Raw genomic sequence first — 18,909 nt, 5'->3', positions numbered from 1 at the left:
GGCTCAGGGCTCAACTAATATTGATTAACGGCCTTGCATAACGTGGGGCTCCAGGGCTCATTCCTTTCCTGCCAAGCCTCATAACTGGGGGAGGCAATGAAGATTTGTCTGTCTAATTAGACTTCAGCTGCCAGCCAAGAAATACCTTCTGTTTCCTCTTTACCCTCATGCAGGTACTTTCTTTTCCCCTCTTGGAGGACAAATGGGAAGGGGTGGAAGGAAATGGACTCTAATTTACTCGTTACCTAGTAGAACCCTTCAGTGACATTTTCTCTCTGGAATTGCATGGTTCTAATGGGGGAAAAAAGGAACTTGATGGGTTTACCTACCTCTTAAAGACTTAGGTGTCAGCAGTACAAATAGATTAGTACTTCCCAAAGCTGAAAAAGTCCCTGAAAGGATCTCTGAGAAGGTCCTCATCACATACAGGCAGGAACTCTGCAAGATGCTCAGATAAGTTGTAGAGATGCCCTTCTGATTAGCATGTAATATTTATAGGGTAGAATCACTGACCAGAACTGCTAATAAAGCACTGGATCTTATTTTTAGCTATTTGAATAGCTGAGAGGGACGTGCAGCTCTTGGCTACTCACTATGGGGGTCTTCAAATATTTCTTTTTTCTTTTTGTAGTTGCACAATGTGGGATCTTTAGTTGAGGCATGTGAACTCAGTTGCTGCATGTCATACCTAGTTCCTCCACCAAGGATCTGACCCTGACCCCTCCATTAGGAGCATGCAGTATTAGCCACTGGACCACCAGGGAATTTCCCCAAAGGTTTCTAAAGCTCTTAGTGATTGTCCAATCACCTAACAGACTACTTGGCCGAGTAGAAAGCCTGTATCTTTACCGTGTGCTGTATGGATCTCTTCCTTGCTCTCTCTCTCTCTCTCTGATGGTGTTTTCTACCATCTTGCTCTAGGCACACAGGTCTTCTTGATCTTCCTTGAACTTAGATCCAGGAGAAGGGAGAGACGAGCGAGGGCTGTGCAGTTGCAGAGTCTGATCTTGTCTCTATTTAATATGTTGATTTTTTGCTGATCAATAACTTTTTTTTTTGCATTGATGCTGACTTCAAAACATTGCAATAAAGTATTCTTTATCTCTGATGATTGAATTTGAGGCCGTTCCTTTAAACGTTACACAATAGATGAGTGCCTCCTCCTTAGTCCCAGCCCTGCTCGAATGTACCAAGCACGCCTGAAGCTTTTCGCTTGCTGTTTCTTCTGCCTGGTGCAGCTCTTCCCAGTGATTGAATGCCTCGCTGCCTTACTGTGTCCAGACTTCTGCCCATATGGCGCCTTCTGCAGCAGCCCTCCTTGACCATCCCCTGTGAAATAGCGCTCCACTCCCTGTCGCCTTCTGCTTCATGGTCTCTCAGAGCAGTCATCTCGACCTGACATGATATCACACGTTTGCTTGCCATCTCTATTTGGTGAAAGGTGAGTTCTAGGATGGCAAGATACTCGTTTCAGTTGCTATCAGGGCACAGAGTAAGCCCTCGGGCAGTATTGCTGGAGACAGACGGATGGACGGCAATCCACTAGCACCTTTTCAGGGAGTACACAGGTCTTATGATGCTCACAAACTGAATCCCACTTCCAAGCGCTCTCTCTGCCTCTGGTGCCTCAAGAGGCCCATGCTCTGGCTCTCTCATGAGGCTCACCAATAGGAATGGTAGTCAGCAGCGGTTTGTTTGTGGGATGGAACCGGTGCCCTCTGCGGTGAAAGCGTGAAGTCCTAACTACTAGACCAAGAGGGGTTGCCCTCAGCAGTGGTTTTGCTGCTCCGGACTCCTTGCCTTGTACAGTTGCTGAGTCTGATCTTGTCTCTATTTAACATGTTGATTTTTCGCCCATCAAGAAATCTTAATAGTAAGAGTCCAGAGATGTCTCCTTGTATCTGGTATGCGAGATTGTTCTTGTTGATTTCTGGCCTTAAATTCCCTTTCCTTAGAAATTATTTGCCATTCTAATAGCAAAGGCGTTTTCTAGCACTTAGAGTTTTCAAAGCAATTTTGAAAATGTAATCTCACCCGCTTTCCCTGTCCAATTTGTTTGCCATATTCCTTCCCCAAATTATTTAATTCTTAATTCTCCTAAAACCTAACCTTGTATATATCAGCAAATAAAAACTATAGTAAGGGGCTGCTGCTGCTTCTCTGTTCTATTGGTATGGATAGAAAATTAACCAATGGCTAATTTACCTGGTTGTGCATATGTGGGTGGGAGTCTTCTATCCACTTTAAGTTACTTTTTTTGTTTTTCTCTAATAACTAAGTTGATGATTCAGACAGTAAAGAATCTGCCTGCGGTGCAGGAGACCTGAGTTTGACCCCTGGCTTGGGAAGATCCCCTGGAGAGGGGAATGGCTGTCCACTCTAGTATTCTTGCCTGAGAAATCCCATGGACAGAGGAGTATGGCAGACTACAGTCCATGGCATTGCAAAGAGTCGGACTCAACTGAGCGATTAAGAAAACAGCAAACAGTTAAGTATGTTATGAAAGTGAAAATGTTAGTTGCTCAGTCGTGTCGGACTCTTTGCAACCCCGCCAGGCTCCTCTGTCCATGGGATTATCCAGGCAAGAATATTGGAGTGGGTTGCCATTTCTATGAAACTCTTTATTCCTGGTCTTGACTCCATGATTTATGTGGCTCCATAGTTTGTGATCCTTTGAAAAGAAGATTTTGGAAGATACTATGAGAAGTCACTAGATTGAGAGAAGAAATAATCTCTACGTAGCATCCATGCCCTGGCACAGTGCCAGACACAAGGTGGGGCTCAATCAATGTTTGTTGAAAGAAAGGAAACTGCATGAAATGAATGAATGCTTATCTGCAAGAGGGAAGAAGCAGATCAGGGGGCAATGTTATTGATGTTCAAGGTCAACAGAGGCAGCTGTGAGAAAACAGGCTGATATGAAGGAAAGAGAGCTTGGAAACAAGAATCAGAATTCATTTGTAGATAAAATGGTTAAAACCATGACTCAAGGTGGGCTTTCATTTATCAGCTTTGGGATTTGGCTAGGTTGCTTATTGAAGCTTAGTTTTACCACGGACATATGGAGATGATAACATCAACTTCATGGATAGGTTACAATAATACAAGTCAACAGCGTCAGTTGGTGCAACTCAGCAGATTGTTGTTGTTGTTATTTTAAATGAGATTCTAATCCAGGTCTCTTTGGCATCCAACTTTTGGGTTTTATTCTTTAATTAGCCATTTGGCCTATGATGGGGCAATTAGCTTCCTTAGGTCTCCACTCTTTCCTCAGCTAACAAATATAAGGGTAGATTCACATTGTCTCCAATGTCTTCATTTTCCTAACAGCTAACATGACACCTTGCACATCCAGTGACAGTGAATGGATGGACAAATGAATTAGAGGGTGGAGGGGAAGAGAAGTTGAGGAGAAGAAAGCAGAGAGCAAGCAAAAATACTCTGTAATCATTTTGCTGTGAGGACAATCTGTCCATTTCCTGGATTGTATGGCTCAAGTTGAGAGAAATGCATAGGATATCTTTAATCTAATTCAAAGTATAATGCAAATAATGATTTATTTTTGTACCCCACTCCACCCCTTTGCTGAAAGCTTTCAGAAAGAGTTCCACAATGAATACCCCTATGTAGAAGATAGAGCACTTAATAAATGTCTCTTGAGTTGTCAAAAACAATCAATGATTCCAGTTTAAGCTAAGGTCCAAGAATGTTCTTTTTCTCTGAAAATGCATCTCTTTCTATTTATAGATGACAGGGAAATGACTTTAAGCAGCACTCATTGCTAGCCAGGCTTCAAGATGGATATTTCCATTCTGCCTTTGACAAGGCTGTAGGAGGGATGGGATATGCTTTCATATCTTTCTGGTATATGTTTGAATGATTGTAAAAATTAGAAACACACTGAGGCTGTTATGACAACCCTGCCTTTTGAAACCTTCTAATTAAAGCCTTGGGTTGTCTAGAGAGCTAGTTCTGTTAGCTAAATGGAGAATTTAAGGTTCTCCTGTTTTTTTTTTCTCATCATCCAGGGATGAGATGTCTGGGGAAATAAATGTACGCCATATCTGTGGTGGCCAGCAGTCACTGAGAGAATTATTTGGTGGAAGTTTGATTGACTTATCTATACAATGTGGCCTCTTCTATCTCTCATGTTATATGCATGTGTGTGAGAGAGAGGGGAAGAGAGGATGCTCATGTGTGTTTACATGTATTAGCTAAAACAGTGAAACTTACATGTTCTGAAACTTACATGTATGCAGATCACCTGTGAGATGTGATTAGCTAGTAGCTTCTGAGTCTATTCTACGCAAGGCTGAGATCAAGCTAAGATAGCATACCTGACTCAATGGGCATGAATTTGAGCAACCTCCAGGAGATAGTGGAAGACAGAGGAGCCTGGCGTGCCACCGTCTATGGGATTGCAAAGAGTTGGCCACGACCGAGCTAGCTAGCTCCCAGTGATGTCAGGCTGTAGTTAGTGGATCTCACTTTCTAGAGCCAGGATCTCGTAGGTATTTATAGTTCTTTGTTGAATAGTAGTAGCACCTGTTTATCTATCTCCTCCAAATGATCTCCCCAAACTTAATTCAAGGCTGTTCAAAACAGGAAATCTTGTTAACCCGAAGCATTATGTAAGGGCAAGAGACACCACCCTGATGAGGATTCACCAAGAAAAATATATCCCATCAGACAGTCCTGCTCCTGGTTCCACTGACCCACTCTGCCCCCGCCCTTCCTCTGCTACATGCCTTCAAGGCAGATGTGAAAAAAAAAGTAGGTAGAATTTAACTTGTCACAATATGTATCCCCGTTTCTGAGAGGTGACCTCCAATGAAAGCAGAAGGACATGAATGATTTTAATCCGCAGTAACAATGGGAAACCAGTCCTGACCATCCTGAGCGGTCTAAATATATGAAATGACAGATTTTTCTCCTCCGCCTCTTCACGTCCTCCTCCCAGATAGTGAGCGAGACACGTATTCATGCACACACAACTCACACTATAATGCACAATGGAATTTCACCCGGCCTTTATCTCCGAGCTGCTGTTCTGATGATTAATGCCCCATTGGTTGGGAAGCTATTCCACCGAAGAAAGACAAGGAGAGGGGAAGACACATGAAATATATCTCTGAGGCCATTTCTCATTATTATTATTATCATTATTAGCTCCTTACTGCCCTATCTATCCTGTTCGAGAATGCTTGATCTATTGGCAAGGGGGAGGGGATGACATTTCAAAGAGGATTTCACGAGGGAGAAATGAACAAGGACAAAGATAGAAATAGACACTTTTTACTAACAAGGACTGTCCTGGATGGGGTTTGGTGGTGGTCATCATTTATTTTTGGTTTTGTTTGCTGATTCCATTATTTTTGCTGTTTTCATTTTAAAGCCAAATATAATAGATGGCTCCATCTGTGTCTCCTGTTCTTCCCCCTCCCCCCCCCAGGCATTTATTTGTGCATGTGTTCTTTTGTCTTTATTGAGTCTCTGTCTGCAAGAATCAATATGACATAACATATGCAAATGTTATTCCTGACCACTTATGCAAAAACTGGACAGAATAATTTCATTGTTTTGTAGCTCCCCTAATATAATTGTGTCCGTATCCTGGTTGATTTCAAGTTTCTGAAAAAGCTCCTTAAAAAAAAAAACAAAACTCTATATGTGTATTATATAAGCCACAGTGTCTGATTCTCTCCTATTTCTCATTCAAAGAAAGGATGATTGCTAAGTAATTTCTGGCTCTGTCATTTAGGAAGACAGTGGTCCTTGTGGGAAAGATGGAACCATAATAAAAGCACTGTTACAACACATGTGCCTACTGATAAAATAGCAGATTCATTTACCTAGACAGAGAGTACTATCATCTGATTTAGAAAATGCTGTCTTTCCAAAGTTGAGTTTATAAGGGCATAAAATATTCAACTATGGTACCCACATGTGACTTCAATTTTAGTTGGATTTGTATTCAATTAACAAATATTTTAGTAAACTGAGTGTCTAGTAAGGGTCACATACCTTTCTAGGCATTTTGGTTATAGAAATACAGAAAACAGACAAAAAGTCTCTCTTCTCTGGGGCATATACGCTGTTACTAAATATGGGGTACCTTATGAGTACCAGGCTTTGGAGAAACCAAGGATGAAGTAAAAATGAAAGTGAAAGTTGCTTAGTCGTGTCTGACTCTGCAAAGCGAAGTAAATATATTTCTGCCTTAAATGAACCCATAGTCTGGGAGCCCTCTTAAATATGGTTGAAATTTGAGCAGACTCATTTTTGGGTCAGTTTTCTACAGAAGCTCTAGCACACTGGTCTGCTGTTACAGTTGCAGGGGCAGCAACTGTCTGTGTTTATACAGGTCAACTCAATTGAAGAATAACAATTAAAGAATAATGTCTTTAATTTCTACTCGAAAGAGGAAAGCAAGCTTCAAATGTGAACCGTCTCTTTTTGACTAACAAAGATGGCAGTCATAAATCATGTTAAAATAAAATTGTTGTGTTTGAAATGTATTTTTGTCTCCAGGACTCAGGCTATAATATTTATTGCAAATATTTTATTAGTTTGAGATTATAGTCTCATAGAATGTTCAGATTCAAAGAATCTCAGATACTGTCTATATTTTTCAGTTCCACACAATGCGTAGAACTTTAGAGATGGGCCAACCTGATTTCATCAGCCAAAGCCATCTTTCCAGGGGCAAATTACTTGCCCACCTTTTGTAATTTAAACGATAACCATTGGAAATTCCTGGCAGTCTAGTGGTTAGGGATTGGCACTTTCACTGACAGGACCCAGGTTTGATCCCAGGTTGTGGAAGTTGGAGCCCACAACCCGCACAGAACAGCCAAAAAATAAGTTAAATAAACAATAAACATATATTAGTTTGATGCTTTCATTTAATTTATCTAAATAATGCATCTCCATAACTTAAAACTTCACATAGCACCCAAACTCCCGTTACTACAGGGCAGAGGCATCATTGCCTCAGCTGCTAGGAGGGGCAGCTGCCGTATTTTTAATAGGTATTTTAATAGGTATATAGTATATCTAACTTTACTCTCAATGCAAAATTCCAGTAAGAATTATTATACTGCCAACTCCTTCTGTATACTGAGACAAAGCTCTCCTTAAGGTCTTCCATTTTTGTGGATTTTCTTTTCTTTTTCTTTTTTTTGCTTTCCCTCATATAATATTCTCTAGCCATCTCAGAGAGCATAGGAATTAAATAATACATATAAGTGCTTTGAATATTTTGCATTCAGAAATGAGCATAGCTGCCTCTTCCTTCACACCAGCTGCTTATATTTTTGAGATGAGCAAGGATTAGAATAGTCACTTTGGAATTTTTCTGCTATGCAATGTCAGACAATGTGTTTGCATGCCACTGGGTTCCATCATACAGTGTTTGGTGATAAAGTCTATTCACTTGGCCCTCAGTTTCTTTCAGCTTTATCACTGTAATATATTTATTAGCTTTCCTTTACATGTGCAAGTTGATGTAGATAGTGTAGAAAAAGAATCACTCCACAAGAGGAATAATACATTCTAAGAAGACAAATGAATCTCCACCAAAAAAAAAAAAAAAATTAGTGAATTCATGTTGGATATTCCCTGGTAGCTCAGACAGTAAAGAATCTACCTGCAATGCAGGAGATCTGGGTTTGATCCCTGGGTCGGGAAGATCCCCTAGAGAAAGGAGTGGCAACCCACTCCAATATTCTTGCCTGCAGAATTCTATGGACAGAGGAGCCTGACAGGCTACAGTCCACGGGGTCACAAAGAGTCGGACATGACTGAGCAACTAACTCTTCACTTTCTTCATATATGGATATAGACACTGGAGGTAGGATTTGATCAAGTAATTATACTAAGTATGAGCCAAAGATTACATCTGTTGGAGGAGAGAGGATTGGAGGCCAGTGTGAGCAAATCACAAGTAGGAGGTTTCGGGGGAAATTTAAGTGAACTTGGTGAAGATGTTCCCAGGGTTATTTCTATAGGGACCCATTGCTATCAACATTGCCAACCAGTAAACAAAGATTGCTAGAGGCTCTGAAGTAGATCAAAATAGTTTAAGAGGAGGATAATAACAAAATCTACTCCCAGACCCATACTGAAAACACCATACAGCCATACAGAGAGCACCCATAACATGTTCTTTTGACTCCAGTAGCTACAGGGTAGTTCATGTTTGTTCTTTTTAATTTAGAAGATTTTAGGTGAATGTCTAGATGACTTATTTTTGTTATGTTGTACTCAGCAATGTGCATAGTAATAACTAGAGGGAAATATAGATCACAAAAAACAAGGCCACTCAAGCCATTGACAGGAGGGGGATTAAGGTGGTTTGTGCTTGCTCTCTCTCCCCTTCATTTTCAGTAAACTATATTCTTTTGGGTTTTTTCCTCATCCTCTTGGGTATTTTTATAAGAGAGTTTTCCTCTTTCTTCTGTTGTAAACATTTTTCCCATCTCAGCATCCTTCTTAAATTCAAGAAACATTTTCCTTTGCAATGTACAATGAAAGGCAATTATGTTAGAAAATATCAGAGATGGCTTTGTCATGTCTGACGGTGTTAAATCATGTTGTGTCCTAAAGAGCTCGGTAAATGAGGCCAAGGGAATGATTTGACAATTGAACAAGACTTCAGTCGCCTCTCCCAGCCTTCCCCTAAACTCGCTGAGGAGAGAGAGACTCAGGTGATGGGTGAAAAGTATCTTTCCTTTAAAGGACTCTGGAGGTTCTGGCAAACCTTATTTTAGGTTTTGCTTGCAAGGCAGAGCCAGCATTTGCAAAGGGGGTCTTTGTAGTCTTTTTTTTTTTTTCTCCCAGCATTTAATTTGAATTCAAGATGGTGTGAGGGAATTAAAAGAGGAACATTAATTGCTCAGCAGTTAGTAGCTACTGCCTACTGTATGGAAGGATCTGCATAGGGACAGAAGGGTGAATAAGACAGATATATGCTACCTGTCTTCATGGAGCTTACATAGCAGGAAGAAAGCATAAAGCAAACTAATTTCACAAGCAACTATTTAATCACAAGATGAGTTCAGTGAAGGAGAGCAAGCTGCTAAGAAAGCTGAAGGGGATGTGAGCTAGTGTTCTGATGTGGCAAGAGTTTCTTGAGGGTACAGTGTAGAAGCTGCACTGTTCAGGATGAGAAGTTAGGTAAGCAGGAGAGGAGAACAAGGCGAAGTATTGTAACCCAAGAGAAGAGTCTGTGCTAAGGCCTTGCTGTAGGGAGCCGGCTGTATCACGTTTCAGGTTTTTAGTCTACAGGTTTGCTCTAAAGTCTTGAAACATACCAGATCTGACCATGTTAACTGACCAGGAGGCCACCCTTAAGGAAGCTAACAGGATGAAGCACCATCAGTTACTATGACAGAGTGATGCGGGGCTGGTTTGAATGAGTTTGCAAAGCTGGATTGAATGGCACGCCATGTTGAGTGGGCTTCGTCGTCTCCTGTTCTGAACCCTCTAGATTCCTGCCTGGATGGCGTGCCATGGTTTCCTCAGTGACAATCGGAGATGCAAACAATTTAAGCCGAAACCTCACAGATGCATGTGTAAGAATTGATACAAATGCATGCATACACTGTGCTTAGCACAGTTATGCTCAATACATTGAACTCTGTTTGCTAAAGAGTGACCACACACATTGAACAGATCGTATGTCACAGATGTCATGTCATAGACCCTCATGCATTGTAAAGTCAAGGAACTATCTAGTTGGGGATTTCTCTGGTGGTCCAGTGGTTAGGACTCTGCACTTTCACTGCTGAGGGCCCAGGTTCAGTCCCTGGTTGGAGAACTAAGATCCACAAGCCAAACAGTGCAGCCAAAAAACAGCAACAACAACAAAATTAGTATGTGTGTGTATCTAGGTTTTCAGACTTTACAGCCGTCCTGTATGTCACCTCCTGGTTTCTTTAATAGAACACCAGTAACCAGGAATCAGCAATTGGAAAACATCTAACTCTTCTTCCTGGGGCTTCCCAGGTGGCTCAGTGGTAAAGAATTGACCTGCCAGTGCAGGAGATACTGGAGACGTGGCTTCGATCCCTGAGTTGGAAAGATCTCCTAGAGAAGGAAGTGCCACCCCACTCCAGTATTCTTGTCTGGAAAATCTCATAAACAGAGGAACCTCGGGGGACAGTCCAAGGGAGTCACAAAGAGTCAGATACGACTTAGCGACTGACACACACACACAATTCTTCTTCCTCCTTTCTTATGCTTTGTCTTGGTGTTTTCTTTTTTTTTTTTTTTCCTTAGTGAAAACTGTGAAGCTCAGTGGAAGTTTTCCTGCAGTTTGATTACCCTCTCTATTTAATTTTGTAATAAAAACTCTGAACCAGAAGCTGAAGATAATGTGCCCAATTCAATTCATATGTCAATTTCTTCTTAATTGTAATTATTTCCCCTAGTTCTTCCCACTCTTGCTGCCCAGGCATAGCTGAGGCTTGGGTGATTATAAGACATCATGCCTATACTGTCAATTATGCCTCCTGCTTTCAGATTAAATTCATTTAATACCATTGTTCTGATTATTAGTAATAATAGCGGGCATCTCCAGCCAAAGCTGGATGAATAGTTTTCACAGTCTTTGCCTCCAAACTTAGCATGTTTTACTTTTTTACCCAGATGATTTCTTCTTTCTTTAATGGTGCAGCATGTTCCGTTTACTGTGTTGCATTTAAATGTTACTTAGATCATACAAAATACAAGGCTTTCTTAGACATTTCTTCTTGGTGTGAAGTGATGGTCTATTTCCCCAGGTGTAGTTTTCACCAACTACTGGATGGCAGTGGAGGTTTCTCTTAGTAACAAGACTACGGCTTTGAAGAAGTATTTGAACTGGCAAAGGATGTCTGTTGGCTATCTAGTCTTTCTCAGAAAGGCCCCAGGTTTTCATCCTCAAAAGCACACGTGGCTTTGACTCCTGTGATGACTCCAAAGCGAACACTTATCTTTCTGCCTTTTTACTGAAATGTCCCCAGTGCCATCGCTAACAAAGCAGCAGGATGGTCCAGCCAACTTAAAAATAGTCTTGGCCCTTCAGCAACATGTTAGTTCTTTCCAACTTCTTTCCCAGACTCAAATCTCAATGTTTTCTGTGCTTAAAACTACATTTGTAATAAGATCACCCAGACAGCTTCAGGAAAAGAGATCAGAAAAAGGCTTGGTGGAGAGTCCAGGCTTTTATTTTCTTATTTTGCACTTTGTGTTGTGTTAGTCGCTCAGTCGTGTCTGACTCTTTGCAGCCCCATGGACTGTAGTCCACCAGGCTCCTCCGTCCATGGAATCCTCCAGGCAAGAATACTGGAGTGGGTTGCCATTCCCTTCTCCAGAGGATCTTCCTGATCCAGGGATCAAACCCAGGTCTCCCACCTTGCAGGCAGATTCTTTACCATCTAAGTCACCAGGGAAGCCCCATTTTGCACTTTATTGTTTAGCAAATTAGAAGAAAGCAATGCAGTTTAATTCTGACTATGTAAAATGTTTGTACTTTAAATTGTAAATGTCTCTTAATGATACTGCTTCTATAAGTAATGCTTCATGGACTTTCTGGTAGAAAAATTATATGATGGTTCCTCACCAGAGTTGAGGTGCCAAGGCTACTGTACTACTCTTTCTTATCCTGGTTTTGTTTTCTCTTGATGGCTCATTGATACAATGTCCTACTTCTCCTTACCATGAATCACAGCCTCATAGACCATCAAACTTTTGCCTGTAAAATGAAGGGTGTGTCTCAGAATCCCAGAGTGGGCTCTCCTTCAAGGGTCCCAGCCTGTGAGCTCACTCATTCACTGTGCCTTTAGCCTGCCTTCGAAGGCTCTCCTTTTTTTGGTCAGCAGCCCCCTGGCCTCTAACTGTTAATTAGCATGTTTTCAACCTCCCCGCCCTGCTCAGTTCCCTTACTGACCTCTGTGCCACTGAATTCCAAATGCTACTTTGTTTCAGAAGAAACTATCCATTGATCGTGAGTTTCTTTAAATCCCTCCACCTCAAAGTTTACCTGCATCCATGCTCGCCTTAGAAGTCCTTCACCTCTCTGTTCAAAATCTTGTGTTCCTGATCCTTCCAACCCGGACTCTTCCCAAGCTTTTTGACATCATTCATTGCCTTGATTTTCTGGTAGTCCCATTGATAAAATCTCTTCAGCTTATGAGTATATCTAGGGCATGAGAAATGCTGGACTGAAAGAAACACAAGCTGGAATCAAGATTGCCAGGAGAAATATCAATAACCTCAGATATGCAGATGACACCACCCTTATGGCAGAAAGTGAAGAGAAGCTAAAAAGCCTCTTGAAGAAAGTGAAAGAGGGGAACGAAAAAGTTGGCTTAAAGCTCAACATTCAGAAAACGAAGATCATGGCATCCGGTCCCATCACTTCATGGGAAATAGATGGGGAAACAGTGGAAACAGTGTCAGACTTTATTTTGGGGGGGCTCCAAAATCACTGCAGATGGTGACTGCAGCCATGAAATTAAAAGACGCTTACTCCTTGGAAGAAAAGTTATGACCAACCTAGATAGTATATTTAAAAGCAGAGACATTACTTTGCCGACTAAGGTCCGTCTAATCAAGGCTATGGTTTTTCCTGTGGTCATGTATGGCTGTGAGAGTTGGACTGTGAAGAAAGCTGAGTGCAGAAGAATTGATGCTTTTGAACTGTGGTGTTGGAGAAGACTCTTGAGAGTCCTTTGGACTGCAAGGAGATCCAACCAGTCCATTCTGAAGGAGATCAGCCCTGGGATTTCTCTGGAAGGAATGATGCTAAAGCTGAAACTCCTGTACTTTAGCCACCTCATGTGAAGAGTTGACTCACTGGAAAAGCCTCTGCTGCTGGAAGGGATTGGGGGCAGGAGGAGAAGGGGACGACTGAGGATGAGATGGCTGGATGGCATCACGGACTCGATAGATGTGAGTCTGGGTGAACTCCGGGAGATGGTGATGGACAGGGAGGCCTGGCGTGCTGCGATTCATGGGGTTGCAAATAGTTGGACACAACTGAGTGACTGAACTGAACTGAACTGAGGGCTTTTCCATCTCAAAACAATAAGCAGGTTCTGTGAACCTGTTTCCTACCCTTGCCATCAGCTCCCTACTCTTACCAGATGAGGACACTCTCTTTCTTTTATGCTTAAATTTCATCAGTATTATACTCTCAACAATTTCCCTTTCTAGAAGAGAATTATATGTTTATTGCAAAGAAAAATCACTGTTAAACAATTTCCAGCTATGATCTCACCCTTCATGTGGAATCACACTTATAAGGCCCTACAAGTTCCCACCCCATGCTTGCTTTCTTTTTTTTTTTTTAAAATTAGTGTTTGTTTCTTTGGCTGCACTGGGTCTTAGTTACAGTACATGGGATCTTGGATAGATAATAAAAATATCAGCATTTCCATAGAGTTACTGAAGAAAATATGAGTTCATTGGTTTCTTATCTTTAGACTACTGCATGCCTGATACATGGTGGGTTTCCTGGTGGCTCTCCTGCAATGCAGGACTCCTAGGTTCTATCCCTGGGCCAGGAAGATCCCCTTTAGAAGGGAATGGCTACCCACACCAGTGCTTTTTTGTCTGTATAATTATATGGAAAGAGGAGACTGGCAGGGTAAAATCAGCCTCTCTCAAAGTTGACTGTCTCAACAGTTAGACAATGGGGTCTCAAAGAGTTGGACAGGACTAAGTGACTAGCTGATACGTAGTTAAGTAAGTTCAGTTCAGTCCAGTGCAGTCAATCACTTGTGTCCAACTCTTTGCAAACCCGTGGACTGCAGCACGCTAGATCTTCCTGTCCATCACCAACTCCCGGAGCTTACTCAAACTCGTGTGCATCGAGTCGGTGATGCCATCCAACCATCTCATCCTCTGCCGACCCCTTCTCCTCCTGCATTCAGTCTTTCCCAGCATCAGGGTCTTTTCCAGTAAGTCAGTTCTTCGCATCAGGTGGACAAAGTATTAGAGTTTCAGCTTCAGCATCAGTCCTTCCAATGAATATTCAGGACTGATTTCCTTTAAATGGACTGGTTGGATCTCCCTGCTGTCCAAGGGACTCTCAAGAGTCTTCTCCAACACCACAGTTCAAAATTAAGTACTCAGTAAATGTTAACTATTATTATTGTTTTTGCTCTTTTACTCACCCTCTGCTTAGTAAAGTAACAATTGCTCAAAGACACAGTTCCAATATTTCCTGCTTGCTGAGTTACCCACCTGCTCTCCCACCCTGTCTCACTCTACTGAGCTCAGGTTGATGTCCTTTTTCTCAGTGTGTTAGATGACACCACCCTTATGGCAGAAAGTGAAGAGGAACTAAAGAGCCTCTTGATGAAAGTCAAAGAGGAAAGTGAAAAAGCTGGCTTAAAACTCAACATTCAAAAAGGTGTGATCATTGCATCTGGTCTCATCATTTCATGGCAAATAGATGGGGAAACAATGGAAACAGTGAGAGTTTATTTTCTTGGGCCCCAATATCACTGAAGATGGTAACTACAGCCACGAAATTAAAAGACATTTGCTCCTTGGAAGAAAAGCTCTGACAAACCTAGATAGCATATTGAAAAGAAAAGGCATTACTTTACCAACAAAAGCTCTGTCTAGTCAAGGCTACGGTTTTTCCAGTAGTTATATATGGATGTGAGAGTTGGACCATAAAGCTGAGCACTGAACAATTGATGCTTTTGAACTGTGGTGTTGGAGAAGACTCTTGAGAGTCCCTTGGGCTGCAAGGATATCAAACCAATAAATTCTAAAGGAAATAAGTCCTTTGGACTATTCATTGGAAGGACTGATGCTGAAGCTGAAACTGCAATACTTTGGACACCTGATGTGAAGAACTGACTCACTGGAGAAGACCCTGATGCTGGGAACGATTGAAGGCGGGAAGGGGACGATAGAGGATGAAATGGTTGGATGGTATCACTGAATTGATGGATGTGAGTTTGAGTAAGCTCTGGGAGTTGGTGATGGACAGGGAAGCCTGGCGTGCTGCAGACCATGGGGTTGCAAAGAGTTGGACACGACTGAGCGACTGAACTGAACTGAACCATAAGTGCAATGAACTTCTGTGCGTATTCTCTTCCCATTTCTCAGGCAGGTAGACTGAGGTATGGAACTTAAGAACGTTAGCCATTCTTCAAACCAAGCAGTACCAGGTTCTCTGTTTAACACCAGAGCCTCTGAAGGACCCACCTGTACTGCCATGTAAATCCATAATGATTTTTCAGTCAGGTTCCTAGACCATTTCCAAGTCTTCCTTCCCACTGATATACTTCAAGCAGATATGAATGGGTCATAAATAAACTCTGAAGATAAAGAAAATTAAACCCATTATATTTTTCTCAATGTTATCAGAGCATTCAACAAACTAGAGAGAAATTCTTCAGAATGGTGATCACTGTGTGTGTATGTGTGTGTGTGTGTGTATACCATGTAGAGAAGTAGAGAATTATATTTATTTACACGGTAAAAGCTGTGAGCTGTTGTTTGAGCTTCTGTTTTAGATGTATGTAGATAGAGAAAACCCAAGAGTTAAGCTATTGAATGAGTTTTACTCTGTGTGTTTCTAGATAGTGGAGGCTATAAAAAAGCAGTATTTATCTGTATGTGTGTTCTATACTGATGTAATCTATCTCCCTAATTAGATAGTCAATTATTTTTAAAGAGCTGCAAATAAGCCCTATAAGAATGTCATAAATGCATTCCATTTAGAAACATCTTGCAGATAAATTTTATTTTTATTCTTCGTACATCCTCCCGCAGCCTTAAAAGAACAACAAAATATCTTACTACTCAACTAATTCCAGAAACGGATCGTGACTGCCTAGTAGTATGTTAATCGTGGTTACTGTTCCTTCTCTTTTGACATTGTTATTCTTTAGGATAGAAAAGGTGGGTGGTGTGTGGGTCTCCTTGGAGAAATGAACAGTTGGAGGAGACAAGCTTCTCAAGAGATATAATGTTATTTTCATGCAAAGTTTCTCAAGTAATAAAAAGGGGCTTGAAAATGGTGAAAATGCATGATGTAAAAGAAGAATTATTAATACGAGCACTGTATCTTTTACTTCCATAGGATCTTGCAGTACGTAGACAGACCTGTCAGAGGCAAGAGGATTGATTAAGGAAAGTGAAGGAATAACTTGTGCAGGTTTAAAGGAGCTAGATTTGTATTGTTTGGCTAAATGACAAGTCAGAGAAAATGACATTACGAGTTGCGGATATTTGTAAATGGCTGGCCACAAGGAGAGGAAGGAATTACTTAGGTAATGGAATGAAATCAAGGGAAGAACTGTAAACTCAGGATCTGGATTCTGTTCTTGACGGTGAGAATTAATTATAAAAGACCTATACTGGAGCCTACTGCTTGAATTAAAGCAAGAGACAAGGATACAGGGTAGAGTAACCTGAAGTTGCGAATAGTCTACTCTGTTCTGAGCAACTTGCTGCCAGGAAGCCTCTTACTCATTTTTTAATTCCTAGGACTTAACACATTATAAGAACTCCATTGAGAGAGAATCGTGCTCAGCCCAGTAAGAAGAGAAAGGCCACTGGAGTTAGAGAGTGAAGATTTTATGACATCACCACTGATTTATTACTGTAGAACCTTAAGCAAGTTATTTAATTCCACTTTATGGATGGGCCTATGGAAGACCTAACAAGGCTTCTCTGGTGGCTCAGACAGTACAGGAGAGCGGATTCGATCCCCGGGTCGGGAAGATCCCCTGGAGAAGGAAATGGCTACCCACTCCGGTATTCTTGCCTGGAGAATCCCCTGGACAGAGGAGCCTGGTGGGCTACAGTCCATGGGGTCGCAGAGTCAGATACAACTGAGTGACTAACATTATCACTACTACTTTCATGACAGGATTGATGTGTGGTTTCTACAAATCCTCTTAACATCTCCTTTCACCTACTGAGCAGCAAAAGAGCCCACCTCTTCTCCCCACCATCACTGCCATTATCTTGTTTACTTTCGTAGTTTCATAACTGCTTTCCCGGACGCCAGTCTTGCCCATCGGTACAAGTTTCCACAGTGGTGTCAGGGTAACTTTTTGCAGTGGACATCTGCCTACGCCATCTCCTAGCTTAAAACCTCCAAAGGATCCCAAGGCCTTCAGGATAAAATCTGATCTTAGGAGCATATACTTCACGCAAGCATCTGCTTTCTTTCTCGTTCATTTTACCCCACCCCTCTCCCATAATGCTCTAGCCAGGCTGACTTGCTTGCCAGCATGAATTCGCAAATGAACTTTCGTGTTTTCAGCCATAAACATGCTGGTCTCTATGTTAGGAACTCAATCTCTCAATCTTTTTTTTTTCTGGCTAGCTCTTGTTCTTCCCAAAACACTCAGCTCAGACTTTACATCTTTGGGGATATCTTATCTGGAATCCAGGTGCCTCTCTCTTGTGTTTCCATAGTAATGGAGCTTATCATTACTGTAGTATTAATTCTATTATATTGTAATTGTCTTTTCATATCTGCCTCTCTTAATAGATTTTAGTCTTCGTTTGGACAGACACTTATATTAGCGCCTGCCATTTGGCAGGCATTCGATATTTTTTAAAATAAAAATGTATTGATATATGGATGCACAGATGGGTGGGTCAAATGTAACAAAATACCTGGGATATAAAGGATCATCACTTAAGATCGTTTCTCTTCTCTTGAATTACTGAAATTAAGGAATGCACTTGGCTATGTCTGGCTATTATGCTTTCAAATGAATTTTATTCAGAGTCTTTTCTATGTACTATACCGTCCACCACATGGGCAAGATAACTGCAATCTAGAGGAACAGCAGGAGGCTAGGAGACCTGGCGTGTTTATGAGCACGTATCAGAGAGAAATATAACTAGCGTTGCGGTGAGACTTGAAAATATCATACCCAAATCTTCATTTTTACAGCTGGCTGCTTTGTGAATTCTGGGAGGCTGATAGGAAAGCGATGGAAATGGGTGGCTGAGATGGGAGTGGTAGGAGGGATGAGGGAGAAAGAGACCGAAAACCTGCTCTTCCTTTTAGGCTTGCCTCTCCCTCTCTGGGACTTGCCCACCACCAGCTGCTTAATCTTAAGACACATGGCCAGACACCCCCCCAACCCCCGCCCTGGACTAGCGTTTGCCCCAAGTCTTGGGTACACTGTAGCATCTAAAATGATCAATCGCTCATTCCAAGAACAGAATGTTAAGATTCATGAAATTCAAGTCCATTCCATTAATAACCCGGCCAGGGCTCTCATTCCGCCTCCTCCTTTGTTTTCCCCTTTGCCGAGTCTCCACTCTTACCCTTTTGTGAAGGTGTTTGTGTAAAGGAGACAAATGAAATTTCAGACGCGGCAGTGAATAGCCACCTGAAAGCACACCCCAGGGGCCCTGTGTCCCTTTGCAGCTCTGTGATAAATTGCCATTTTTAGAATTAATTGCTACCTTTTCCAGGAAGTGTTTACTCATGTTCATCTCTTTATTGGTTCACCAGTGAACCTCTGAGACTGAGACAAACTTGCCTTCCCCCTCACAGGAGCTTGCCATGCAAGGCACAAGCACCAATTGGTAAAGCTGACAGGGTGGAGTTAAGTTAGTAAAGCTGACACGGTGGAGACCAGCTGGAGACCAGCTCCATGCTGGTCTCTGGAGCGCTGAACTTAGCACAGACCAAACCCTCTCCTCTCTCAGACGATGCCTTTGAATTGACTGACTCATTTTTGCTTTCTTTTGACTCCAAGTTCAAATTTCTATGAAATTGTACTTCAAGCTAGATCTCCCAGGCTCAGGGAAGGAGGACTATTCTTTCAGCAAAGCACTTTTCTCTCCTTGGTCAGATGGCTGCCATGGGCAAGAGCTGAAAGAAAGTGATCTGTTTTTCACGCGCCTCCTTACAGATGTCGCTCAGCC

At 41.8% G+C, this 18,909-nt stretch overlaps 1 protein-coding gene and 1 non-coding gene across 9 annotated transcripts in view; both read left to right on the top strand.

The window, feature by feature from the left end:
- NRXN3 (neurexin 3) overlaps window positions 1-18,909 on the top strand; it is a 1,763,013-nt gene that overhangs the window by 1,598,027 nt on the left and 146,077 nt on the right. The window lies entirely within an intron of this gene.
- TRNAE-UUC (transfer RNA glutamic acid (anticodon UUC)) lies at window positions 9,748-9,820 on the top strand. The gene has a single exon. It is a non-coding gene; the product is annotated as a tRNA-Glu (tRNA).

The sequence above is a fragment of the Capricornis sumatraensis genome, chromosome 2, assembly GCF_032405125.1.
Source record: "Capricornis sumatraensis isolate serow.1 chromosome 2, serow.2, whole genome shotgun sequence".
Lineage (NCBI taxonomy): Eukaryota > Metazoa > Chordata > Mammalia > Artiodactyla > Bovidae > Capricornis > Capricornis sumatraensis.
Note: the sequence above shows the minus strand (reverse complement) of the source record. Positions and strands in the feature narration are given on the sequence as shown.